This window comes from Pelodiscus sinensis, chromosome 6 (assembly GCF_049634645.1).
Source record: "Pelodiscus sinensis isolate JC-2024 chromosome 6, ASM4963464v1, whole genome shotgun sequence".
Classification (NCBI taxonomy): domain Eukaryota; kingdom Metazoa; phylum Chordata; order Testudines; family Trionychidae; genus Pelodiscus; species Pelodiscus sinensis.
In genome coordinates, this window is record NC_134716.1 from 93,229,482 (window position 1) to 93,256,115 (window position 26,634).

General features: G+C 41.2%; 1 protein-coding gene and 1 long non-coding RNA gene across 3 annotated transcripts in view; one reads left to right on the plus strand and one right to left on the minus strand.

The window, feature by feature from the left end:
- NDUFAF2 (NADH:ubiquinone oxidoreductase complex assembly factor 2) overlaps positions 1-26,634 on the minus strand; it is a 142,323-nt gene that overhangs the window by 73,008 nt on the left and 42,681 nt on the right. The gene's annotated exons all lie outside the window — the stretch shown is intronic.
- The window catches only part of LOC112547649 (uncharacterized), a 71,127-nt gene that overhangs the window by 24,543 nt on the left and 19,950 nt on the right, over positions 1-26,634 (plus strand). The window lies entirely within an intron of this gene.

Below are 26,634 nucleotides of genomic sequence, written 5' to 3' on the forward strand. Positions count from 1 at the left end.
CGGGTTTGCTCGCAGTGCCCCTGGTCTGCTGGAGACGGTCCCCAGCAGACCAGGGGCACCGGGAGCAGCTTTTCTTGTCCCGGAGGTCGAGGTGGCTGACCGCTGCTTGTGAGCTCCGGGGCAAGAAAGCCCCGTTCGTAAGTGCAGATCCGACATAAGTCGGAGCCGCGTAAGTCGGGGACTGCCTGTAGTCTGGGGCTGCAGCATGCAGGGAGTCCAGCCTGTCTTGGGTGCTGCAGGACTACTACTTAAGTAAGCGTCTCCCAGCCAGAGCCTGCCTCTGGAATCTCTGCCCCTCCTGCCCCCCAACTCTTTCCCCCAGGTCACCATCCAAGCTTTGCACCCCAACTCCCTCCCCCAGGTCACCATCTAACCCATTTGCAACCCCTTGTCCCAGGTCACAACTCCCTCCCAAATCCTGTACCCCTTCTCCCAGACTCTGCACCCCATTCTCCTTACCTAGGTCACGACCCCCTTGGTCAGTCAAACTCCCTCTCACACATCTCATGCATTCCAGTCCCTTACCCCATGCACCCTTCTGTTCCCAGCCTCCAACCCTAAACCCCGCATCTCCTCCAAAGAAAAGCACAGCCCTTGACCACTTTCCAAAACCTTGGAGTGGCCTCCCACCAAAAGTTATTGCCTACCTCTGTACTAAACACATTAAGTGACCTATTGTAATTATTCGCAGCATTCTAAATGCATTATATCTCAAGACATTAACCAGTCCAAACAGAGAATTAGCTACGTGTGTTCCATAACTTTGTTCATACCATTTTTTTTAGTATCTCATGCTTTTTAAATGTGAATTTAATGCCTGTAAAAGACAAATCAGTGACTGCATTGGGGACTGAAGTCCTTGGCTTATATATAGGCTCACGGAGTTTTCAGGAAGTTTCCTGTACATCAGAGGCACTGAAGTGTTAAAGTGAAATAATAATTCTGTTTACTGTATTTTGAGACAAATTCCCTCAGTGGAAAATGCAATCTAAAACTCTTTGTTAAGACTGCTTGTCTTTCTAGTCCCAACTATGCTCCTTTGGAATGCACCAAGAATGACTCAAATCCAGCTTTCAAACATGTAAGTCACAGTGTTTGCTGTTTTCTGCTCTTTGAAAAGCTTCCGACACTATTCCACCTCAGCAAAAACAAGGTGAGCCTAATAGATACCACACGTTTTACATAAAAATCACTGTTTAGTAAATGAATTCCATAATATGCTTACTACAAACATATACTATTACAATTCCTTTTTCAAAAGAGGTTTAAATAATGTAAGTGCCATTTCTTAAAATACTGATGGATCCTCAGCACTCTGACGTGTGGTAGCATTGCCCCAACTGCTTTTTTTTTTTTTTTTGCTTGCCTATCAACTGCAAAAAACAGTTTTCTACCAATTACTGTCACAGTATGAATAAATTCAAGACTAAGGTACTGAATATCTCCTGTAAATTTATCAAAAATGTGCATAAAATGAGGATTTAACATGTATAAAAGGAATTTAGAAAGCAGAGAGGAGGTTTACAATACCTTGTAGTCTATAAATAAAGACACAACATATAAAAGATAAACAAAAAGGCAGTCATGCAAGGAAGAGAAATGGGCAAACGACAGTGAGAATATGAATTGCAAATGAAATGAAAAGAAAGTTACAGCTGGAAATAACATCAATTAAGCAATATGACCCAACACAGCAGTGTTATGGTCTGGTTTGGATGATTAATTGCATTTCAACTATAAATAATTTGCGAAGACTCATTGAACAATTTACTTCTTCAGAATAGTCAATTAAAGCTGGTTATACAAACATTCTCAAAGAGCTAAACCAATTTCTGTTTTTACAATATATTTTATAAAAATTGATTGAGATTTGTAAAGAAATTCAGTAGTGTTCAGGTCTTACACATTAAACAGCTATGTAGGTATAACATTTTAGCACTACCTACTGTTATTCTATTAAATTCTACATATAAGGGCAGAATTTAGGGTGGGTTTTTTTTTATTTCATCTCTAAGATCCTCAATGTAAAGAATTTTTGGGCAACATTAATTTTTCTATGAGTTTATTAGTGAATTTCTAATATAAACTAAACTAATTTTAATAGCAATAGATCTAAAATATTTTGTAAGTTTGCTTTTTTCAACTTTTTAACATTTTTTTATTTGGAGGTGGAGGGAAGGGATTTGAATGAAATTTGACCATTTAATAGTAATTACTATTAAATTAAAATATAGCAGGTCTTTTAATTGGCCTTTAGGCAATAATGCCACTAAGCAAACATTTCCAGAAAAAATACTAATAGCTGAAAATGTAGAATTAACTACAAATATTGTGTCCTATTCTGTCATAAGGACAATCCTAGATAAACACTCAAAAAAGAAGTTAAAAGGAGAAAGTACCTATTAAGGGTACATTTTACCTTTCAAGAAAATTCAATTGTTAGAAAACCATGAATTAGTAGATGAAGTTCAACTTCTTAAATAAGGTTTAGGGGTTTTTTCCCCCCATTTAAAATAATTCATCTGCATGAGAGAAAGTTTGCCCACAATGGAGAGATGCTAGACTTTTCCTAGATTGCAGCTTGCCTTGTTTTGACCCCTAAATTCTGGAGAATTACAACTAACCCTTCTGGAATTTCAAAAGAAATATTGAATGCCAAGCTAATTACTTACTGGAAAATTTACCAGACAAAGTGCTGGGGAGATATGGCAGGTTGCTTTTTGTTTTAAATAAGAAATGAAACAACATGTTCTTGGCTATTATCCATTTTTTCATCATGTACAAAACTAGATTTAAGCAGTGTTTTTTAAAAATCAGAGTAATATATTCCAAGGCCAGGAGAGATACTGTGACCATATAGACTGACCTTCTGTACAACACTGGCCACAGAACTTCCCCTAAAGAATACCTAGACCATGCCTTTTAGAATAATATCCCATCTTGATTTTAAATTTGCTTATGATGTAAACTCCATCACTTTCCAATGGGGGCCAGGCAAGCCCCCGTAGAGGACAGGGAGGCAACACCAGTGAGTCCTGCTCAACCCCTGCTCTGTCCCCAGCTTGGCTCCTGGCTTTGGCTCTGCTCCCAGCCCCACACCCAGCTGCAGCCATGGCCCCTGCCTCTGCTCTGGAGGTGGGTGGGGGAAACATGGGCAAGGGATGGGTGCCAGTTCTAATGGTTAAGCTCTAACTTAACAAGCTACAGCCTTGAATCAAAGGAGATTTCTTTGCAAACTTCTTTCCAGACATGGCTGACTTCCTCCCAGTCAACAACTTCCATAAAAGTAAAAAGGTACTGGTCCCCCTTGTCCTCCTGGGTGAAGGAGTTTTGCCTAAGCAGGTTTCTTTCAGACTAAGTTTCTGAACCCTGTAACCTCATTTTCTGAGGATTCACCTCTCAATCTGCATAAACTGTGGCCACTGGTATCTGACTAAATTACATCAAGATACCTTCTTCTATCTTGCCAAACTGTCTGGCTCCCAGCTCAGGATAATCTCATGCTATTCTGACCTTCCTGGAAATGTCCCATTCTCCTATGGATCTGTAGTCAAATGGAGTTTCACTGATTTTGTCCACACCTTGCTTTATTTCATTATCTTCCCTTCCATCTGGGAGAAAACTGTTTCTCCCTTTATTTAGTCACAGACTTTACAACACAGTATCAGTAAATATTCTCAATTCCTCATACAGTATATACACATTTCACAATGCCAGTGTGCCATTAACTTTCAGAAAATACCTTATTTGATATACTTTTATAATTTAGTAATATTGTATAAAATCAGCAGACTCAATTATCATTTGAGGTTTGAAGAACTGTTGAAGAGCAACTGGCAAAAGAAACACAAAAAGTTAGCTGTTAGTTTTTAAGTGTACCAGAAGCAGGAAGCCTGTCAAACAATCTGTGGGGGCCACTGGACAATCTGAAGTAGCAGAACTACTAAGTGGTTATGTTACCCATCACTTATATCAACCTCTGTACCTAATGACTGGTGAAAGGCTCCAAAGGTGACCTTGCAATTACAGCTTAACTTTAGCACCAGTACAAACTGGCTGAAATGATAGTAAAGAACAGAATTATCAGACGAATATGATATGCTTGGGGACAGCCAACATAGCTTTTGTAAAAGGAAATGATGCCTCACCAACCAGAATTTTTTGAAGGAGTCAACAAGCAGGTGGAAAAGTAAGAGCCAACTGATTCAGTGGACATGCATTTTCACAAAGCCTGTGACAAGGTTCTTTACTAAAGGCCCTTAAGCAAAGCAGGCAATCACAAGGTAAGAGGGAAGGTCCTCTGATTGGTCAGTAACTTGTTAAATGATAGAAAACAAGGGCAGAAATAAAAGGTCAGTTGCCACAGTGGACAGAGATCCCCCAACAGTCTGTATTGAAACCAGTGCTGTTAAACAATGTCATAAATTATCTGGAAAAAGGTATAAACTGTGAGGTGACAAAGTTTATAGACTATAACAAATTACTTAAGGGTATGTCTACACTAGCTCGTTAGTTTGAGCTAGGTAGGGTAATGAGGGCAAGCAGAGATGCAAATGAAGCCCGGGATTTAAATATCCCGGGCTTCATTTGCATGTTCCCGGGCACCGCCATTTAAAAATCCCCCTTAGTTCAAACTCCGGGCCTGCGGCTACACGTGGCACGGAGTAGGTAGTTCAAATTAAAGATCCTAATTCAAACTATCGTTACTCCTCATTCCACGAGCAGTTTAGAAAAGAGATAACTACTGTACTAATGGACGCGGGAGATATAATATGATGGTCTAGAAAATCATGACTACAGTGGAGACAATAAATAGGGAAGTGTTACTCCTTTACAGCACAAAAACAGGGGTCAACCAATGAAATTAATAAGCAGCAGGTTAAAAAACACACAAAACTAAGTACTTCTTCATACAACACACAATCCATTTGGGAAATTTGTTGGCAGGGGATATTGTGAAGCATAACTGGGTTCAAAAAAGAATTAGATAAGTTAATGGAAAATAGGTCCATCAATTGCTATTAGCCAAGACAGTCAGGAATGCAGCTTTACTCTCTGGCGTCCCAGACCTCTGACTGCCAAAAGCTGAGACTAGACAACAGGATGGATCACTTGATGAACTGCTCTGTTCTGTTCATTCCACTGTAAAAAGACAGGATGCTAGGCTAAGGCTAAAATGAAGTACTAGAATGACTCACTACGAGCATTTAATGACTCGATAGGAGCATTTTAATTCTCTAATGAGGTTCAAGCACCCCAACTTTATAGCTCTGAGAAAGTTTCTCTTTCTCCTGCTGGAGAACAGGCACAATGCTATCTTCTCCTCTGCTTGCTGGTTTTGTTTACCTTACATATCAAAATGGACCTTCATTGTCTCTGCTTGATGACCAGGCTGGACAGAAAAACAAATACACATTCCTTTGTCTAGTAAAGACTATCCTTATGCACTGCCTGACAAACACACATCATTGTAGTACACATCCATAATTCTTTGTACACACTTCATATATACATCGCAGAAGAATATTAATGATCAAGGAGTTACTAGTTTTCCAATGACATATTACATGACATCTTTTAGATACATATTACAACCAAAGTGAATTGGTCTGATGAGTTGCAGACAGTGAACCACGTGTGGGCCACTATGCATAGATATCAAGACAAATTTCTTACAGAAATCTATTAAGTGAACACTATTACCTTTATCAATCACACTTGTAATCTTCTCAAAATAAGCTATCACATTAGTGTGACAGGGTCTACTTTCCATAAACCCATGTTTACTTGCATTAATTACATTGTTATTCATGCCTCATTATCCATGATCTTGAAAAGAATTGATGTCAGCCTGATAGGCCTGTGTGGCAGGGTATGCTGGGCCCTTTGAGGCCTTCCTGCTGGAGGTCTCACAATCCTACTTCACCCCACGCCACAAATGGAGCACTGAAGGTGGATCCCCCCAATCCTGCCTAGAAAGGCCACAGCAATACAGCCAATTACAGTCCAGGCGGCTCCCCGTTAGAAGGAAATCTGGGGCTTGAGCAGGTCATTTCCCACCTGGGACCAGAGGAGTAACGAAGGGTACTTCTTGTTGGAGCTCAAGGGAGAACCAGAAGGGGGATTCTGATGCACTGGCATTTGGTGAGGAGAGAAGAGCACTTCAGCCCTGAAGTACCGGTGAAGAGAAAGGGCTTATATGGGAAGCAACCTAGGGAATAGCAGCAGTAACTATAAAAGAAAGCAGCACATTCGTACAGTCCCTGGATGGGGAACTGGAATAACGAATGGGACTGGGTCCCCCCACCATCCACTGGCAAATATGGATGTAAAAGGTTAAAGGATTAACTGGTTACCTGGTTAGCATAAGTCCTACTGGCATGCTTATTGAGTAACCAGTTAACCAAAGGATCCAGCTGGTGGGAGCAGCACCTCCCTACTCCCTCTAGTGACCCAGCGATGAGGGAGCAGCCCCTGCTGCCCATGATGCAGTAGGGCTGGGCTAGAGCAGCCCTTGTCACCCACAGTTGGTGGTTAACCAGTTAAATGATTTCTTTAACTGGTTAACTATTTTAGTGGGCTTTTACATCCCTACTGGCAAAGAGGCTGAAGACCTGAGAAAGGAACAGATTTTGTTAGAAGACCAAACAGAGAAGTGGAATTAAAAACCTCAAGGAAAGGGCTGCAGAGAGTCAGTCATTTGTTATGCTTTGTTATCCCAAGAAGGGGACATCACTTGAAGAAATAATTTGGCTAGACAGCAGTGGCAACAAGAACCAATAAGGCAGAGTATCTAAGCAGAAAGCTCTCAGGCATTACTCTATATTAGAGGAGGCACGGACTTCAAGCTAAAGGTTGAACCTCTCTAGTCCAGAACTCTCTGGTCTAGAAACATCCATCATCATTTTAGTTAGCTGGATGTCCACTTTTCATGGGTGTGACCAAGTTTCCCACAGACCCATAAAGTTTGTTTACAGCTGCCAGTCGTAGCTCTCAGGGTTCTGTGCTGTTATTTAGCTTTAGTTTATCCTTAAATGTCCTCTAACAGCCCATGTTGGTAAATGCTGCTAGACAATATTGTCCACCTATGGTCCTGAAAATTCTCTGATTCGGAACCAGGCAGGTCCCAAGGGTGCTGGACTAAAGAGGTTCAACCTGTAGCCCAAAAGAGGTCAAGGACTGAGTCCAGAGACAGAGCTAAAAATTTTAGCAAAAGCACTGGGACAGACTCAGTTGGACCTCTCACTCCAGAAAGGGTAGGTTTGTGTGACTGTGGGTGACTTTTGTCAGAGGGCTGGCCCACTGAAAATGCTCCTGATGACACTAACAGCCGACAGGGAGAACCAGGATCCGAGAGAAGGAGAAAGTGCAAGTTCGTGCCCAACCGACAGGCAGAGATCATGAGAGGTCAGCATGTCCCACCAGAATTTGCAATGACCCTTTAGAAGATTGGCATTTCAAATCATCACATAGCAGAGATGAACCTGCAATCAAAAGGAATCACAGCCTCAATTTAGAACTAGCACTTTCATAATATGTTCAGTCCACCACCTCCCTCCTCCCCACCATGAACATTCAGGTAATACTGATCTCCTTTTAAAAGCGATTAATTAAAGATTTAAATACCAGTTAAACATCAAGTTTTAGAAACCCAAAGAACTGCATATCAAAATCTTGACGTTATGCACTGAAACACTACTTATACAGATGATCTAAAATGTATGTACTCCTTATAGTCAGCTTTTCATACTTCAAAGCTTATATTTCTGTTCAATGAAGTAACTTCCAACTTGGGTATCTCCCACACTGCAATTACTGTCAGTAAGCCATGGATGTTCACCACATGAAAAATAAAATAAAATTGTGAGGGGTTCCAAGACCGTTCTGGATAGTAATTCCAGGATATGATGTATTTGTGCATCTAATAAATTTAGATTTTTTCCTTGGTGTGTACTCAGAGAGACCATCCATCTATCCCTCTGTAGTCACATGTAATTTACAACAGTACTAATTACATTTCAGTGGTTTCTTTGAAGATCCTGGGTAGGCAGCTACAAACTTAAGCAAATACTAAAACAATTTAATAATTTTACCACATTTTAGGCCTACAGTATAGGATAGTGGCTCTCCACCTTCCCAGACCCACCACTGTACCTCTTTCAAGAATCTGATTTGCACCCATAAGTTTCACCTCACTTAAAAACTTACAAAATCCAACATAAAAATAGAAAAATATTGCAGCACACTATTACTGTAAAATGGCTTCCCTTCTCATTTTTATCACATTTATAAAATCAGTAAACTGGAATATAAATATTATACTTACATTTCCATGTATATACAGAGAAATATAAACAAATCATTGTCTATAAAATTTTTGTTTGTACTGACTTCACTAGTGCTTTTTATATAGCCTGTTGTAAAACTAGGCCAATATCTAGATGAGTTACTATACCCTCAGAAGACCACTGAGTACTTACAAGGGAATAGGTACTCCTATTAAAAACTGCTGGTATAGGGAAAATAAACTGTCCAAATTTCAGATTTTTGCATTGCAAATATTTTATGCAGACTTGGATATAAAGATGGATTTTTAATCTCATTTTTCCCCAAATAAAATGTTACAGTGTTAGAATATGCTATACTGCAGGTCTTACATATAATTAGGCTTGGCAGAATTCACTTTAAATTGATGTCAGTTAACATCAGTTTCAGCTGAACACTGAAACAGATGAAAATATTTATCAGTAACAATTGTTCAGACAGTAAACTCTGTAGGCCTTGCTGTGACCCAAAGGCTCTGAACCAGAGCAGTCCTGGACTTAGCTAATATCCAGTGTCATAGTGTTTTGCCAACACTGAGGAAGAACATTCCTGAATGAGATGGTGGAACAAAAACACACAGAACTTTCAAGTAACGTGTGTAAATAAATTCCCAAGAACACACTGACCCCTCTAAGATAAGGGTAGGATGACAGGATAATGAATAAGGATGCTTTCGTTGAACAAACCGGTACAATGAGAAGAGTTGTAACTGGCAACTTCTTGTGTATAATATGTAACTGGTTTGTATCAAATGTGTAAAAAGGAGAAGTCATAGGAAGGGCAACTTTGTTGTTACTGCTGCCAATGGGACAGAACCTTGGTGCCCTGATTGAAACAGTATCATTTTCACAGACATACATGTGTTCACATACATGTTGTTCTTAACTGGCCACTAGTACAGTAAAACTACAGTGGTCCGGCATCCAATGGTCCGGCACTCCTGATGGTCCGGCACCATCTGGAACCCGGAAGTGCTCTGGGCAGCCGGACAATTGGAGCTGCTCTGCCCGGGCTTCCCGGAGTCAGCTGCTGGTCAGTTTCAGCAGCGGCTGACTTGGGGAAGTCTGGGGCAGAGCAGCTGGGGTGCTGCCGGGTTGGTCCCGCAGCGCCGAGGGGCACATTCCCCCCACTCCACCCCAGATCCCTCATAGCCCCCCCTTCCGATAGTCCGGCATATCTAATAATCCGGCACCCCGTGGGTCCTAAAGGTGCCGTATTATCAGAAGTTTACTGTACTGTGCTTTGTGGTCAGTAAACCTAGCCAAGCACCTGCACACCAAACAGAGCCTGTGGTTGTTCTCATGAATAACATCGAGGTCTGCTGATCACGTGTTAGTGTAGCTAATGAACAGCAACATTGGCAGCAATAACAACACTGCAGCATCAAGCAACAGCATTCCAAAGCACTAACAGCAGCCTCCTCTGCTTGAATTTCCAGAAATCACCTAGAGCCTTTTAAAACCCCACTCATGGCCCTACTCCCTCCCTCCCATAACAATAGGGATGCAGAAGGATTCCAGTGCTGCTGCAGGGCTGGTGACATCTGGCACCAAGGTACAAGACATGGAGAAGGCTAGGCTCCTTCCAGATCAGAGCAGACACCCCCAGTCAGGCCTAAAAGGAGGACTTCAAGTCCTGGACCATACAGTAGGCTGCTCAACTTTCATATGGTTCTTGACTGGGACGGTGCAATTCCAGAGCGAGCTGGGAGTCAACAGCCTTTCATGGGACTGGAAGTGGCAGCAGGGGGAGGAGGAGAAAGAGGGAAGAGAGGGTGAGTGGGGATGCTGGATCCCAGCCTGAGTGGGTTGGGGACCCAGCAGCTCCACAGGATTGGAGTAGCCCTCTGCCCACAGCGAGGCACAGGCTGCTCCCGAGTAACAGTTAACTGTTACCTATTAAGCGTCACTCGTTAAACGTGCTGCTTGCTGGGTAACCAGTTACCTATTCACATACCTATCTAAAAAAACAACGAAAGAGTTCACACTGTCTGGAAGTACAAAGAAATCTTCCCTAGGACTATACATTTTGATTTAATTGCACACACAAGATACACCTTTATATAGTATATACACAAATATTTCTGGTCTGCTCTTTTTTGCTTAATGACTCCTGAAATTAATTACAATCCTAGTTTTATTGATAATAGGAAATAGATTTAAAATATGATTAATGACACATAATATTACAATTTATATTAGCTTAATGAATATTATCATTGTCTGGTTAGAAAACAATTAATTCTGAAGTAGTAGTTTGCAGGAGTCATGATCAATAGACATCAACTAGATATAGATTATGTCATGACTAGTAACCATGTGATATAAAGTCTTTAGCTGTTGAAACTAAGTAAATCAGATATTTTCAAGGTAATCCATATTTATTTCATTTTATGAATCATAACACTTATTAATAAAAAAAATAATTTATTAGCTCATGACAAATAGGATTTAACTTAATTTTTAAGTAGCTCAGAAGTCTTGCCAGATCACATTTTAATCTTATTTTAAAGAACTATTTGCACTGTTATACTGAATAAGGTCTCACCTATTACTTAAGGCATGTTCCAACAGAGCAGAGACCAGCAAAACTACAGCTGGATACATGGAGGTTTAAACCAGGCCAAATTGAATTAATTTGGTTTGAAAATGCTTATGTACACACAATGCAATCCATGATTGCTCACTAACTCTGAATTTATTATTAAGTTTGGCATCCTTTTGCAAAGTGGACTAGGTTTGATGCAAATGTAATTAGGTCAGACAATTGGTCACATGCATGCAATTGCTGCACATCCCTTTGTGCATGTTTCTAATGTTTATCTCAGGATGCTTTTTCAGATCAAATAATACCAACATGGTTTTTTAACTGGGTGCCACAGCTGTTCTGGTATCAAGTTCCCAGGATAACCCCTCGCCTTTTGAAAGCTGACATGAAGCCACATTTAGGAGCTGTCTAAATGGCTCCTTTTTGCACAAAAGCCTCTTGCACAAAAACGGCTACTCATTAATTAAGCTAATGAAGCACGGTGATATTCCATGCTGAGCTTCATTTGCATAAGCTTTTCCGCAAGAAGGTTACAGTGTAGACATAGCCAAAAGTTAGGCAAAGGCTTCTATCTATCAGAGGAGTGAAGTTCTGGGACATCCTTCTAACGGGTACAGTTGGGGCAAAACCAGACTGGCTTCAGGACTGACCTTGGTAAATCATGGAGGAGATGCTATGATGAGACTACCTATAATGGCATGTGGCCCATCATTGACTGCCAGTAGCAAAAATCCCCAATGACGAGAAAGGGGCCCCAGATTGAGGAGGTCTCTGAGTTGTTGCAGAGATTTTTTTCCCAGGTATCTGCTTTGAGGATCTTACCTCCGCATGCTCAGAATCTAACTGGCTGCCATATTTGGAATCAGGAAAGAATTTTGTCCAGATCAGTCTTGGAGACTCTTTTTTGGGAGGAGGTTGCCTTCCTCTGAAGCATGGGGCATGGGCCACATGCAGGTTTAATTAATGTAAATGGTGAATTCTCTGTAAAAGTATTTAAATCTTGATTTCAGCAGAAATCTATTTATGGATCTATTACAGAATGGGTGGATGAGATTCTGTGGCCTGCAATGTGCAGGTAAGATTAATCAGTGGTCCCCAACGCAGTGCCCATGGGCGCCATGGCACCTGCCGGGGCATTTATGTGTGCCTGCCGAGTGACCAGGGCTGGCCCAAGCCATTCTCGCACCGTGGGCCCCAGGCGCACAGCACATGCGTGGCGCTGCCCCTGGGCGCCCGGCAGCCCCAAAAGGTTGGGGACCACTGGATTAGATGACTACAATGGTCCCTTTTGATCCTAACATCTATGAAAGATCATGATTTAAATCCCGACCAGCACTGGAAAAACAGAAACTCTAGGACAAAAATGCAGTAAAACAAGGACGAATGGAGCCAGTCTGGCAGGGGCCATGTCATCTGTCCATGAGTGATGAACTGGATAGGAGTCTACACAATTATAGTACAACCCCATCCCAGATATCATGCGGACCTTGCCGCCTGTACTGTTCTCCCATCCTCACTGAGGACAACTGGCTAGACCCACTGGTGGACGAGCAAAAGGATGCCAGAGAGGAGCTTCTCAACCAAGAATGAGGATATTTTGGGGACTCAGGACCCTGTTGTTAACTAACTGGAAAGCCAGCCGCAATTCTGCCTGCATCAAGAGATCCTGATTCCTGCCCTACATTTTCTGAGTCTAGAATCCCAGACAGAACCCAATCTGGGACAAAGGAGCAGACACTATAGAGGGAGATCCCATGTGTACCTATCTTTATAATTTATTTAGTATCATTGAACTGTAATGTGGTTCCGACTTCCAGATGCCTTGTGGCTACAGAAACACACGGCCAAACCATTGTAGGCAGATGTGAGCTAGGAGCCCTTCTGAGTAGCAAGTCTCCGCCTACCTCTGTTGGCCCATGATGTTCCTTCTGCTGCCCTGTACGCTTCCAAAATGGCAACTGCTTGACCCAGGCAATTAGCTACCATGACATGCTGAAGGCACGACTACCAGCTGTTTTCAGGACAACTGCCCATCTGTCTATGTTCCTCCTTCTTCCCTCATCTGTCCTGCCTAGCAATCTCTCCCCCTGCTTTGAATATCTCAAAATGGCAGATGCCAGCATGGCGCAGTTACAGATTCATCCCCTCCTGTAGCAGATTTTAATAAAAATGTCATTTATTTGCAGGAAAGCGAAAATTTATTGAAACAGTGGTTATAGGAAAAGAAATCTGGCTAGTGTTCATAGTATTGTTTGTAGCATGCAATACCCATAAATACCTATAGGAGGTATTTATGGGTATTGCATGCTACAAACAATACTCCTCTGTGATAATGTACAAATGCCTTGTGCATTCTAATGGACAATCATTGCAGCACACAATCTATTTTTTCTCAGCACATTCTCCATGTCTGTGGAGAACTTAAGAATGAGAAATGGCTGTTTTGTTTTCCACATCATATAGGAAATAGCCACACACCCATCCCACAGTTTCAGCTTGCTAGCCCCTTCCACTCTCAAAGCACTTCTGAGGGAGATATCACAGTGAATTATTTTACAGCACATTTTACTTGTCTGCCATGCCTTTTGTCTTTTTTGAATTAAGACCATTTTCTACCTTCTCCCACCAACCTCAGTGATGAAGAAAGCCTAACGGGACGGTAGAGATTGTCATCATTTCACTCAGCTCCTGGTGCCCCCATAATTCTCCTTAACTTCTAAGACACTACTGAACTACCTTCACCACACAAATAAAACTGCAAAACCAAAATGGAAACAATTCCAAACCCTACCCCACACTCCACGATTCCAAAGAACATAACAGTATCAACAGGAATCAGAAATCCCAATGCACACAACACATCCTCACACTCAGACAACTTATCTCTGAGATTCCCTCAACACTGAAAAGAACCTCAGGGATGTAAAGTCACATACATATTAAAAAAAGTTATGGCCTGCCTGAAGTAGGAATAAGTGACTCTTTTTTCTTCCCACCCTCCATGGCTATAACACTTGTCACAGCCAGACTATCAAAGACATCGCTTCTGTCTAACACTAAGAAGCTGGCCAAACTGAGGAGGCAAAAAAGATGACTTGGGATGAGATGTGTGAAAACTCAGGATAAAATATTTTCAGACAAAGTCCAGAAGAAAACCAGCCTGGCTGAGAGAAGTACATGAGGTCCCAGAGGGAGAAAGAAATGCAGCTTTCCCAGGAGTCCATAACACAGCACTGTAATGCTGTTCCTAACCATTGCAATAGCCAAGGCAACTCATGGACTCTGGCCTGAATCAGAATGCTTTTCTCCAAAATGTCCTGTTATGCAAAAAGTCCCTTAATCTGGTTCCCAGTCACGTCATCAGCCCCTTGACAACACTGGCTACTGAACCAACAGCAACTTCTCTTTATTATACCCCTGCAAAAATGTTACGAATTGCACTTCTCCTCTGATGTTCAACTTCTTGGCAACAGGAACACTGGTTCCTGGGAGCTCTGCGGTGCCCCAATAATTTTGACCAGAAGCAGAGGAAAGGTGCATACTCACCTTGACTTTAAGCCCTCACCCCCACATAGATACATCTTGGTTTTTTACACTGTTTGTACTAAGAATGTTAAGGAACGGGTATTTTGCCAACTGTGTAGTTGATACAAATTGTATTGACTACACGATCAGTCGATAATGGGAGGCTTGGTTCAGGACTGCTGTATGCCTACATTTTAATTGTAGTAAGAGCCCGATGGCTCTCACTACACTTAAAATGCAGAGGTGCAGCACCCCCAGTCCTGGCACGTGCCAGGTCCAGCAGCCCCTGTTCGCAGCAGCCAGGACTGGCCATGGGCAGGGGATGCCATGAACAGGGGATGTTTTGTGGCAGCAGCCCCTGTCTGTGGGAAAGGGCCCAACTCCCCACCGGGACCCCCTTGGACAGGGACTAGTGCTGGAGGAGCCTCCCCTACCTCTCTCCCCTGCCACTGATACAGGCAGCGGGGGTGGGGCAGGCTGCAATGCAGAGATGGTGCTGAGGGGAACCGGCTTTTAAACCTGCTTCCCCAGCACCGGCTCTCCCCCTCCCCCCACTGCCTCTAATACAGAAGCAGCAAGGAGGGAGGGGAGCAAGTAGTCGAGTACTCCACTTGACTACTTCCTTACATCCCTAGTTTGTACTGTTGCGCTTTCAAGGTTTGTTTGTTTCTTGCATTGTAGCCTCAATTGGTTTGCCTACAGTTGACTGGTTAATAGAGTGTTTAGTTATACATATATTAAAATATAAAAACATGATGATTTTTCAATTGGTTCAATTAAAGCTTTATTTTTGGTTTTATTATTGTTGTCTAATAATACAAAATTAAAATGTATCCATTATGAATCATCATTGTATTTAATGCACAAAATCATTTAAATAAAACTTTAAATATATTATATTCATAGTGTTTTAAAGAAGTATATAGGAAATGCATCACTTCTACCATCCCTACACAACACTTCAGTGCTTGCAATGTACTTATCCCCTTTCTAAATATGAACAACAGGCATCCCTCACAATATTCCTTTTGGTGTCAGCATTTCTGTGGAACATCCTGAGTGGAAAACCTGAATTACTGAGCAAGTGTCTGCATCCCACCCTCCCACTCATTTAGATTTTATCCATTTTTACCAGCTGCCATGATTGCAAAACCATCATGCAGAATGCACCATGCAGTTACAAGTGGTCAAAATGTTTTTTCTATTGTTTCCAATTTATTTCATAAACAGGGCCATCTGCCTTTCAAACATCCAAATGCCCTCTCAACTACCATTCTGCAACTGCTCAGGTAACAGTTAAAGTGTTCTTTCCTTCCCTCTGTCCAAGCAGCCTACATGGCTTCATTAACCAGGACTTTACGGGATAACCAAGTTCTCCCATAATGACCAGTCCAACCACCTTGTCATTAATATTTACAGTGGTCCTGGGCAGTGTTCCCTCTAAGATGTTCCATCCGTGAGAGGAGTGAGTTGTCTTGTGCACCAATATGAAGGTCCTGGGTGCTTGTTCGGATGTGTGCTACCATGGCACTCAAGTTATATATTTATACATAATTAAGTGTTATGGAAGAAAGAATACTAAAATAAGGAATAATTAACGAGGTGCATGACTTTAAATGTTTATTTAATATGAAGTTAAATACAAAGAAAATTTATATGGCAGAGTTTTCAGTATTTAGATTAGCCTCAAGGCTACTCTAAATCTGCACTGTCCACAGGGGGTCAAGAATAAGCACACTGCAGCACTGCTCCTACTGTGGCAGCAGCGGCCATAGCCACGGGCCCTTCAGAATCACTGAGCCCCAGGGAAACTGCCTTCTTTATCCCCCCACCCCACTAATCCCCCCACATGGCAGGGCACTAGACCCTGAGATCAGTGGCAATACATGCATGCCACTAAAAGTCAGGCAGTGCAGCTGCTGTTTATCAGTTCTTTTGCTGACAAAATACTTCCACCCCCAGCAAGTGGCATTCACATTGTCAGCAGGATAGGGCCCTTGCGCATCACAATCTGATCACACTTTTGCCAATGCAAAACTTTTGTCTTGGGAGGCGAGAGGTAACACCTCTGAAGCACTTCAGCTTTCTGTTCTGTGGTCAGTACAGACATAGCAGAGCCTGCTGACAGACAATTGAGCTGCAGCAGCCTGAGAATCGCAGCTTTTCAGAACCCCATGCGCACATGCTGACAATAACAGAATCACATGTGCCTTAGCCATCACTAGCCCAATTCATGCTGGATATTTAGACAAATGTCTTCAGTGTATAGTTAAAGACACAACTGCAGTATCCTAGCCAGATAATTCAGCAGCTGGGGAGAACTATTTATCATCAGTGTGCATCTACAGTTAATTCATTGGGTCTTCCAAAGGAACATGCAGACTCAAAATTACATTAAAGTAATATAGGATTTCTTTTACTTACTATATCTATAGTGGAAAGTGGAATGTGTTTTATGGACTGTATTGGGAAGAGTAATCAGAAATGGGTACTATTAACGACATATGTAATTTATAGCAAAAACACAGGAAGCTTATGGTAAGCTGGTAAATAATGTTTGTACCAGTAATGGGAGATGAAGAATGCATTTGACATAAGTTTTAGTTGCACTTATAATAGAAATTTCACTGTCAGAAGTTTCAGAGAGAGCACCAAGCAAGTAGTAATTTCAGAATAATAATGTTTCAAGGATGAATGCAGAGAAAGAGTTGCACAGCATTTCTCCTACCTGCGCTGTTATTGTTACTATTAAAAGCACAGCCAGCAGCTTCTCATTTCTGGTTCAAAATCAGACCAACTTTACTCTCACCCCAGCACTCTTTTTAAAGCTAAGAGTAATACAGATATGCTTATTTTAGATGGACAGTGGCTTTGCTGTGTACAATACTGAAGAATGCTTAGATTTTCCATATTCCGCTGCTTTTGATTACTACAGCAAATCTCTTTTTCCTACCATTTTTAAAGATTTTATTTCAGTACAAGTATGGGAGAATGAAGTCTAATATCAAGTACATTAAACATACCCAGCAGCTATAAAAAAAACCAAACAAAACCCTACATTTTAGTCTTGAAGGACAGTTCAAAACATAGTGATTCCATTTCTAATGCATCAGAATATACATTTACATTGTAAGCTCCAAAACTGGAGCTGTAGTAAAACAGCTCAAAATATTATTTTGTGTGCATCTGTTCCTTTTTAAAAAAATAAGTGCAAACATTTATTTGCATACCTGTCTTCTCACTATTGCTGCTTTACAGCTGTGATTAGTTACTAACCAGTAAGTAGCATTCTGGGGTGACCAGCTTCCAGATAGCAATGAAAAAGTGCTTTGCTATGGGCACGAGGCACTACATGTTGGTATACTGCCATTGCAGTGCCAGAGTCAATTCCGCACAGATTTCAAAAGACAAAGCACACCCCATCCTGAAGGCGTCCTGCCACTGCCACATCCAAAGTCTGCAGAATGATCATCTCTCACCAATCCATGCTGGTTTCCTGGGTCAGATATCAGCCTTCTGTAGCTGATCAATCATCTGGTCCTTTAGTTCCATCAAGCTCTGTTTTGTCCCCTTTCTCCACATCCTGCTGTCACTGTTTCAGAATGTTTTCCTGATATCAAAGGAACTGCACGTGCTACCATAGAATATTGCCCTGCTCCTTCATCATCTACTTGGTGGTGCATCAGGCAAAGTTCAAACCAAATTCGCTCAGCACTTTTGTATTACACCCCAAGCAACCTCTATGTATTTATACTCATTAGTGAGGTGGGGTGGAGTTTTTCTGAGTCCATTCTGGCAGACAGCAATTGATAAAGGTGTAAACCCACACAGAAAGGAAATGTGGGGCAGAGATAATGGAAACATGAGATTTAAATAAAATAAGAATGCACAGGCTTCCCACAATTCACAGGGAAATAATCTCAGGATGACAATTGTTCAGCAGTGAAACAGAGGACCACAGATAACCCTCAAGACTGCTATGCTTTCAGTTTGCAGCAAACTGCTGAAGTGAGTTGACACAATGTTAATTGAAAATAAAACGGACATTTCATTTGCATATTATCAATGAGATTAGTGTACTGTGAATTACTTGAGGTGCATCAAAGAACTTTGGATTAAAGCCCAGATGCAGACATGAGAAACTGCAGAGAACCAAGACAATTGGAGTGAGCTCTCTGCTCGCCTCAAAGCTCCCAAGAAAAAGGCAAGGGGACAGTGGAGAACCAATTAAACACTTCTTGGGAACTGATTCTTTCTACACTTGATTCAGCCTAGAGATTGATTTTTTCTTTTCTAGTTTGAACAATCTCTTGGGTCATTTTTTAGTTATGCAAAGATGAAAAAATATACATTAATTTTCCCCATTTTTGCTGACAGTTCTTGAGCAGTTGAACTCAACAGATTGAAATTTTTAGGCTAAGCCTTTCTCAGAGGACTAGGCCCTTGCATAATATACAGGTTGGACTTCTCTGGTCCAGCACTCTCGGGACATGATCCATCCCCAATAAGGGAATTTACTGGACATAGGGAGATCCCCTGCTACTAGCTCCCCAACCAACCCTCCCCTCCCTGCTGCTGGCCCTAGTTGTCCCCCCTAACCAGGCTTCCATGTCCCTGGCCCCGCTATCAGGGCTGCTGTGTCATTGGCCCCGACCCCGTTACTGGGGCTGCTATGTCCCTGATCCCCACTACCGGGGTTGCTGTAGCTGCTGCATTGCCCACCCTGCTACTGGGGCTGCTGCAGTTCTGGCTGTACTACCGGGACTCCGGTCCCAGCCCCACTCCCAGTCCCGCCAGGCTCCGAGCCCCCAGCCCTCTTGCCACTGGAGCTCCCAGCCAGAATTCCCTGATCCATGAGTGGATGTTGCTGGACAAGAGATTCTAGGTTTTGGGAGGTCCTGTATAAAAACTAATGAAGGATTAAGTGTTTTAAACACAATTTTCATGCACATGAAGTAGTAGTGATATTATATAATGTCAGTATCTGCAGCACTACATACTGTAGCAAATAGCTCCATAGAAATGTTTCCATGTAGAAACATCTCTTTACAGAGACTTCAGAGTAGAAATATTTTTTTTTGAAATTTTTCTGTTCCTAGATAATTTCTGACCTCCACAGAAGGAAGATCCACTATTTCCAAATTATTTGATCCTTAAATATCTCAAAATGCTAAAAAACTACACTGAAATGCAAGACCATACATGATTCATGTATCTCAGAATACTGAAATAAAACATGGCAAAACTACTTTGCAACAGTTTAGGGTAGCAAGTGAAGAATACAATTTCTAACATTTTGTAGGGAGGAATTGAGACAAAGTGTAGTTACCATAAAAGGTAATCTGACCAGGACACAAGGGTTAAAATATCTACTCTTACAAAAAATGCTTAAAGTAACCATACGATCCAAGTCTTAGTTTTCCAGTGATGTACTTTATTGAAAAGGGGCAGCTTCAGTAGGGTTGCCAAGTGTCTGGTTTTGAACTGGACAGTCCAGTATTTGAGCTTTCTGTTCAGAAAACAAGTTGAGAAAATATAAATAAGAAAATATAAATGTCCGGTATTTTCTAAATAAGATGTAATGTAGATTGTGATGTAATGTCAACTGTGTCCGGAACTTTTGTTGAAACCATCTGGCAACCCTAAGCTTCAGTCACACAATATTTCAATGGCCATGACACAGGTGGGGAACCTTTTTAGAATTGTGGGCCGCTGACCCACAGAAAAAAAATCAGTCAGGGCCCACACACACACCTGAGAAGCAGGAAAAAACCCTCACTGTGGACCCTGAATGAGAAAGATACTCCCCACATTGCTTCACACAGCAGAGCCTAGGGGGGCCCAGCCTAGTAGCTGTTGTGTGCTCCAGCCCCACAGGGAGGCAGCAGGAGGACTGGAGAGCCAGTGCAGACTCCTCAGTGTTGGGGTAGCCCTGAGCCTCAGGCGCCAGTTCCAGGCAAGCTGAGGGCCGCATCCAGCTCCCAAGGCCTGAGGTTCCCCACATCTGGTTTAGGTACAGATTCTTCTTCTTCTTTCAAATGTTGTGTTCAATGCTGTATTTCTTTGTCAAAGTTGGATGTCTGAACTCTCCAGTCAGTGAGCAGTGTTGCTGGTTAGATTGTGGATATTCTCTAGTGAGCCAGTAAATTTTTGTGTTGGACATTCCACAACAATGTGGTGAATAGTTTGCGGACTGCCACAATCACAAAGTGGAGATGGCAACAAATTCCACTTATGCAGTAGATAACCATACCTGCCCTGAGCAGTCCTAAGCTGGTTTAGAGCACACCACAGTCTCTGGAGAAGATCAAAGCCTTTCTGCTCAGTGCTGAGATCCGACACAAGATGTTTGTTTGAGACGTCAACTTGCTGCCATTCAGCTCACCATAGTTCCTTAACATTGGCTGTGACTTCCTTCGCTCGCTACCAGGGAGGCTTGTGGGATTTTCGATGCAATGTTGGAAGCTGATCGAGGTATTTCTGGATGAAAAGAGTTTGGCTGCTGCGGTTGATACGTTGGTATTGTCTGCATTCCTGCTCCCATCAAGGAATGCTTGGTGGGGCAATGTTTACCAGAGGCAGTAATCACTCTACAAAAATGGGCTTTAAAGTTCCCATCATCACTCACCTGGCACTGTTCAGTTGAGTGTCAACTAGCTTTGTGTGGCGCTTTTTGTTTCTGGTAGCGTGAAGACAGTCTTCCCATGGCGCTATTACATGTTTCTTGGATTTGTGCTACCAGCACTATCCAACTGACATAACCAACGCCATCGACTAGTCACTGAACGACGAACACTCGTCTTACCAGTTGGTTCAACGCTACAAAAATTCCAGCAGGAAAGTGTGTCATCTAGGAGCAGCTGTGCCACCAAAGCTATGACCATCAGCAGTAACTGCCAGACAAATTGCTTCCCATCTCCTCAGAACATCAAAGACGTCATCAGACAAAGACAGCAAGAGAGAGATCGAAAGTGAGCATACTCAAAACTTCCAGTGATGCCCAGAATCCAGCACTTTTTCTGCTTCATATACAGAAGAAGTAGTTAAAACAGCATTAGCGGCTACAAAGAACAAGAAAGACGCTGGCATGGATGGAATATTCCCCAAGTTTCTGAAGAACTTAGGAACAAAGGGGAGGAACTGGCTGGCTGCACTCTTCACGTCTATCCACCAAACAAGCTGCCTTCCTACAGACTGGAAACAAGCAAAGGTGATCACAATTCTTAAGGATGGAAAACCACCAGCTAGTGCCTCTAGCTATAGACCAATAGCGCTCCTTTCCACTACCAGCAAAGTGATAGAGAGAGCACTGCTGGCTCTTTTGTCTGCCACTATAGAGGATGGGTTATCAAAAGATCAGGCTGCTTTCAGGCCAGGCAGAAGTACGTGCAAGTAGGTGTTGGCCCTCACAATCACAACTGAAGCTGGCTCAGGCAAAAATGAAGAGCAGCACAGGTCTTGTCGATCTGTCAGCTGCATACGACAGTGTGGCACTAGGGACTACTATGCAAACTATCAAGGTTGATTCAGTGCCGGCAGACACTTCAGCTATTGACAGCAATGCTTGGCAACCACCAGTTTCGTGTGCACCTCGATAACAACATTAGCAGATCCAGAACACTGGACAACAGTCTCCCTCAGAGCGCCGTACTAGCACCGTTGTTATTCAACATCTCTATCACGAACATCCCAAAAACTGGCTCTGCAATGTTTATTTATGCAGATATCGCAGTGGCTGCACAATCGCAATCTCTCAAAACTGTCAGCCAGATGCTAACATCCGACCTATTGAATTACTTACAGAAATGGTGACTCAAGCCGAATCCAGACAAAACTGTGGTTGCAGCTTTTCATCTAGACAACTGTAATGCCACCATAAAACTTGATGTTACTTTTTGTGGGAAAAAGATTGTTTATGAGTCTCATCCCAAATACCTAGGCATAACATTTGACTGTACGCTGTCCTTCTGACGCCATCTGGAACAAACAAAGGAGAAACTAAAGCCAAGGATCGACCTCCTAAAAAAACTCGTTGCAACCAGTTGAGAGCTGGAGCACGTACTTTGAGGACCTCAGCAATAGCCCTGGTGTACCCTGTTGCTGAATATTGCTTTCCTGTGTGGTACAGATGCTGAAGAAAGAGCACTGATGAATGAGAATTATCTTCACTTCCTAAATCATTAAAGTGCTGAATGAAAGTCTCTTCTCCAAACAATGCCCATTCTGATCCTTGTGAAATCTAACACGATTACAGCACAAGGAGGTAGGGCAACAGGCCTTTACTGTATTTTCCAGAATAAAGCCCTCAGAGTACAATCTAATGGGTATATCCTCCTCACTGTGCACAGAGAGTTACAGACACAAATCTGTATGCAATGAGATGAAACTAAAACTCTAAACGTTTAACTTCCTAGTAGTCGAGATATAAGAATATTTTGAAACTTAGGCTGTTAAGGGAATTATATTCTCTCAAGGATGATAATAAAAGACAATATCTGTATCATAAAAGCCAATATTTAATAAAACATTTAACTCCCTTCCATGGAAACGTACCATAAAATAACACTTACCTTTCTGCAAAGAGAATATGGTAAATCTGTTCAATTATTTTTACCTCACATATATAAATGACAGCCCTTATTTATAGTTTCATTAGTATTTAAATATCATAGTTCTGATTTTGTGTTTGTTTTTCTTTTCTGCTGTTTAAAATATACGTAGGATTGTTGCTACACAGAAAAATACATCTCTATAAAAAGCCCTGGATAAGTGAGATTCTCTCTCCTCCCTCCAATAAAGACGACCTACTTTTGTGTTTTTCTGTAGCATTTGTCTTCTATCTTGGGAAATGATTATAAAATCAGTTTACCTGTATGATGAACCTGCTGTAATTACGAGTATGATTCTTATTTTTCAGTTTAAGAATATCTCTGATTTATGGCTGCATTTTACTTATTTTACAAATGACTAAGCATCTATTTAGAAATCAAATTTAGACATTTTTAGTTCAAATCAATTCAAGTGAGAATTATTCCCTTCTGGCTCCCTATATTTTTCTTTAATCTTGGACAGTGCAAGACCTTATTACAAGTAATTTGCTACTATAAGGCTGAGGAAAAATGCTAGCCTCACAATTTTTGTCATCCCCATCCCACCCCCCTTACCCTACCCCTGCAGGCTGCTACTGTTGATGGCCTTTATGGAAATATAAATTCAATCAGCAGCTGCAAATTTCATGAGACGTCCATCTTCATGCTGAATTTCTAACTGAGTGTCAAAACAATCTGTGGATTTCTTCCTGATGAAACCCACATTGAATTGTAAATTTCTGCAATTTTCTCATGTTTGAATTTCAGCTGCACTAAAATAGAGCTAGCTTAGATATAGTGCCTACCAGCTTGAGACAAGTGATTTTTCCCCTCATTATACTTCCTTACCATTCAAAGAGTTAAATTATAAAAACCCATAACACATGACCTGATTTTTAAACAAAAAAATTATATTATGTTTCTTGTTGCATTTATTAGTAAAGTAAGATATAAGCAAGTTCAAGGTATGTTTAAAAGGTTTTCAAATGAGTTACTTATTTGATCTCTGGTTTTCACTATTCACTTTACAGTATTTTGCAGAGATGAAAATACAGAAATTAGCTGTGATAAAATTCAAGTGTCAAAATAGTCAAATATTTGAATAAAGAAAGTATAATTCAGAGAAACAATGATTGCTGTTTCCTCTCTCTTTGGTGTAAATCTTATTTTTAATTAAATGTTGGTGGGAGAGAAGAAATGTTAACATCTAAAATTAATTTAAATGGCTAGGATGGTTAGCATGTAGATCTGAACAGTTCACTGTCCTCTTGAGAGCAGCCAAAAGAGAATACAATTTTCTATTCAAATTGCTATTTCTAACAGTAGCTTAAGGAGATCATTCAACAGACAAGGTTTATTATATCAACTCAAGTATTTTACTTCAGAAAGACAGCCATTTTTCTCTTCCACAGATACTCATGTGAAAGACGCAAAAGTTGTTTTGCCAATTGCAGTGTGTCCTGGTAAACTAAATAGCCTGTTTATTACATGTCCATTTCGTCTCCACTTCACCAACATAAATACAATTCACAATAAAGTAGCTGATGTCTTAAAACCAATTCCCCAAATATAAAATGTTTTTATATCTCTTTCCTCACATAGAAGCAAATATTAGCTATAGATTAACAGAAACATGATCGACATTGCCCATGTCTCTTACCATTATGCACAGGAATAATTTGCACTCTGGGCTCAAGAAACTGTTGAGACCACAGTTCATATTACCCCACTAAATTATTAAATTATACCTAACTTCTAGATAAAGAGCTCCTGCCTCCAACATCATTAGTACAAGTACCATCATTAGTACTTCCCATACCTAAATTACCTAATCCAGTGTCCTGTCTGTGTGCAGTTCCAGATGTGCCAGAGGATACTGCAAGAAACCTTAATAGTGAATAAATATGGAATAAGCTACCCATGTAGGAAGGCTTTTGCTCATTTGCAGCCTGAAGCATAAGGTTTTATAGCCCAAACTTTAAAAAGTTGCCCCATCGTTCTTTAGACACACCCAACACAACTCTCCCTTTCACTCTGACTGCATCGCACTTTGCTTGAACTAGCAGAAGCTTCATGTTCCTCATATTTCCTGACTTGCACAACTGGTTGATCTTTAAATATCCTTCCACTATTTCACTGGGCAAATCATCACATTTTAGCCCACAAAGACAAAGATTTTGTTGGCATCAACAGGATGTTAGTTGTTAACGTGAAACCTCCATAACAGGATATAGGTCAGGGGACCAACTTTGTAGAGCAAAGCGTGTTCAGCATTAAGTCTGGAGTCACTTGTTCAGATAGCCGTAATAAGTCTACTACTGCCTCCTTGATACCCTAATGAGTACTAAGATGTCTGCATCCCACTCAGATTTAACAGAACCCTTTTCTACTCAAACTATAGTTCCAACTAATAAGAACTTTTGTTTCAAGTCACAAATCCTGATCAGATGATGCTGAGGAAATTATTTTTTGTTGCATAAGGTCTTGTTTATGTGTTGGTTTTAGAGGAATGATGAAAATGTACACTAATCTCTTCCAACACCAACCAATCATGTAAAATAATGAAGCCTGCACACTGACACACTAGTAGTGTGTCACTGGTTTCTGTCTAAATGTAGGCTTTGCCACAGATTCTGTGAAATTAGCCATAAAAAAGGAGGGGAATTAATTTCCATTCTATCCATAATGTCTAAGATCAGAGACAATATGCTTTGTTAGATCAGAGGCCAAAGCAATTCCAAAGGAAAGTTGCTAAAATTTCCAGCTACTTAAAACCTGAGTTTTGCATTTTTGAAGCAGTCAGGTTTTCTACAAAACTCAAAATACAAAGGAAGCCATCTTCAGTGCACAGGTTTTACTGGTCCTATAAAACCCAGAAACTATGCTACATATCCTTGAGCATCATCTACTGGCACCTTACTTGTTAGCTACTTAATGAACATCATTTATGTTTTTTTCCCCAATCTGACTCTGAAGACACTGAACACAGCAATTATTTACTAATGCTCTTAAGCATAAAAAGTGAATATACAGAAATAAAAGAATGAATGACTGTTAGAATGACAATTTTTGTAGTATTTTAGTTTTGGTAATCTTAAAAAAAAAAGTGAGGAAATATGGTTACGGATAGCTAAAAGGGAAAGACCAAAAAAATTACAGGAAGTCCCCAATTTGCAAATGGGTTGTGTTCCAAAGTTCATTTGTAAGCTGGTTGTTTGAATATTGGAACACATATTCCCATAGAAACAATGTTATAAATGGTGGTTAGGTTCGGAAGCTAGCCCGCAAAAGCCTATTAACTCATAATGTAACTAAAATACTGTATATTTGCAATGAAAAATAGTAGAAAGTAATAGTTACAATACTAATTAAATAGGAAAACAAACTATTTCTTAGTCAATTTTAACACTGCATGCTGGTTGGTGCTTGAGGAAAGGCAGTTTAATTACAGGAAGTTGTGGAGGTAGGTGGAAGTTCTCAAGAGGAGTACAGGACTAGATTAACTCTTCCGGGTACCCAGAGCTATTACATTTTAGGGGCCCCAGGCTCTGGGGTGGGATCAAAAGTGAGTAGTTCAGAGTGCAGGAGATGGCTGTGGGTGGAGGCAGAGGGTTGGGTGGGGATGTGGGCTCTGAGGTGGGGCTGGGAA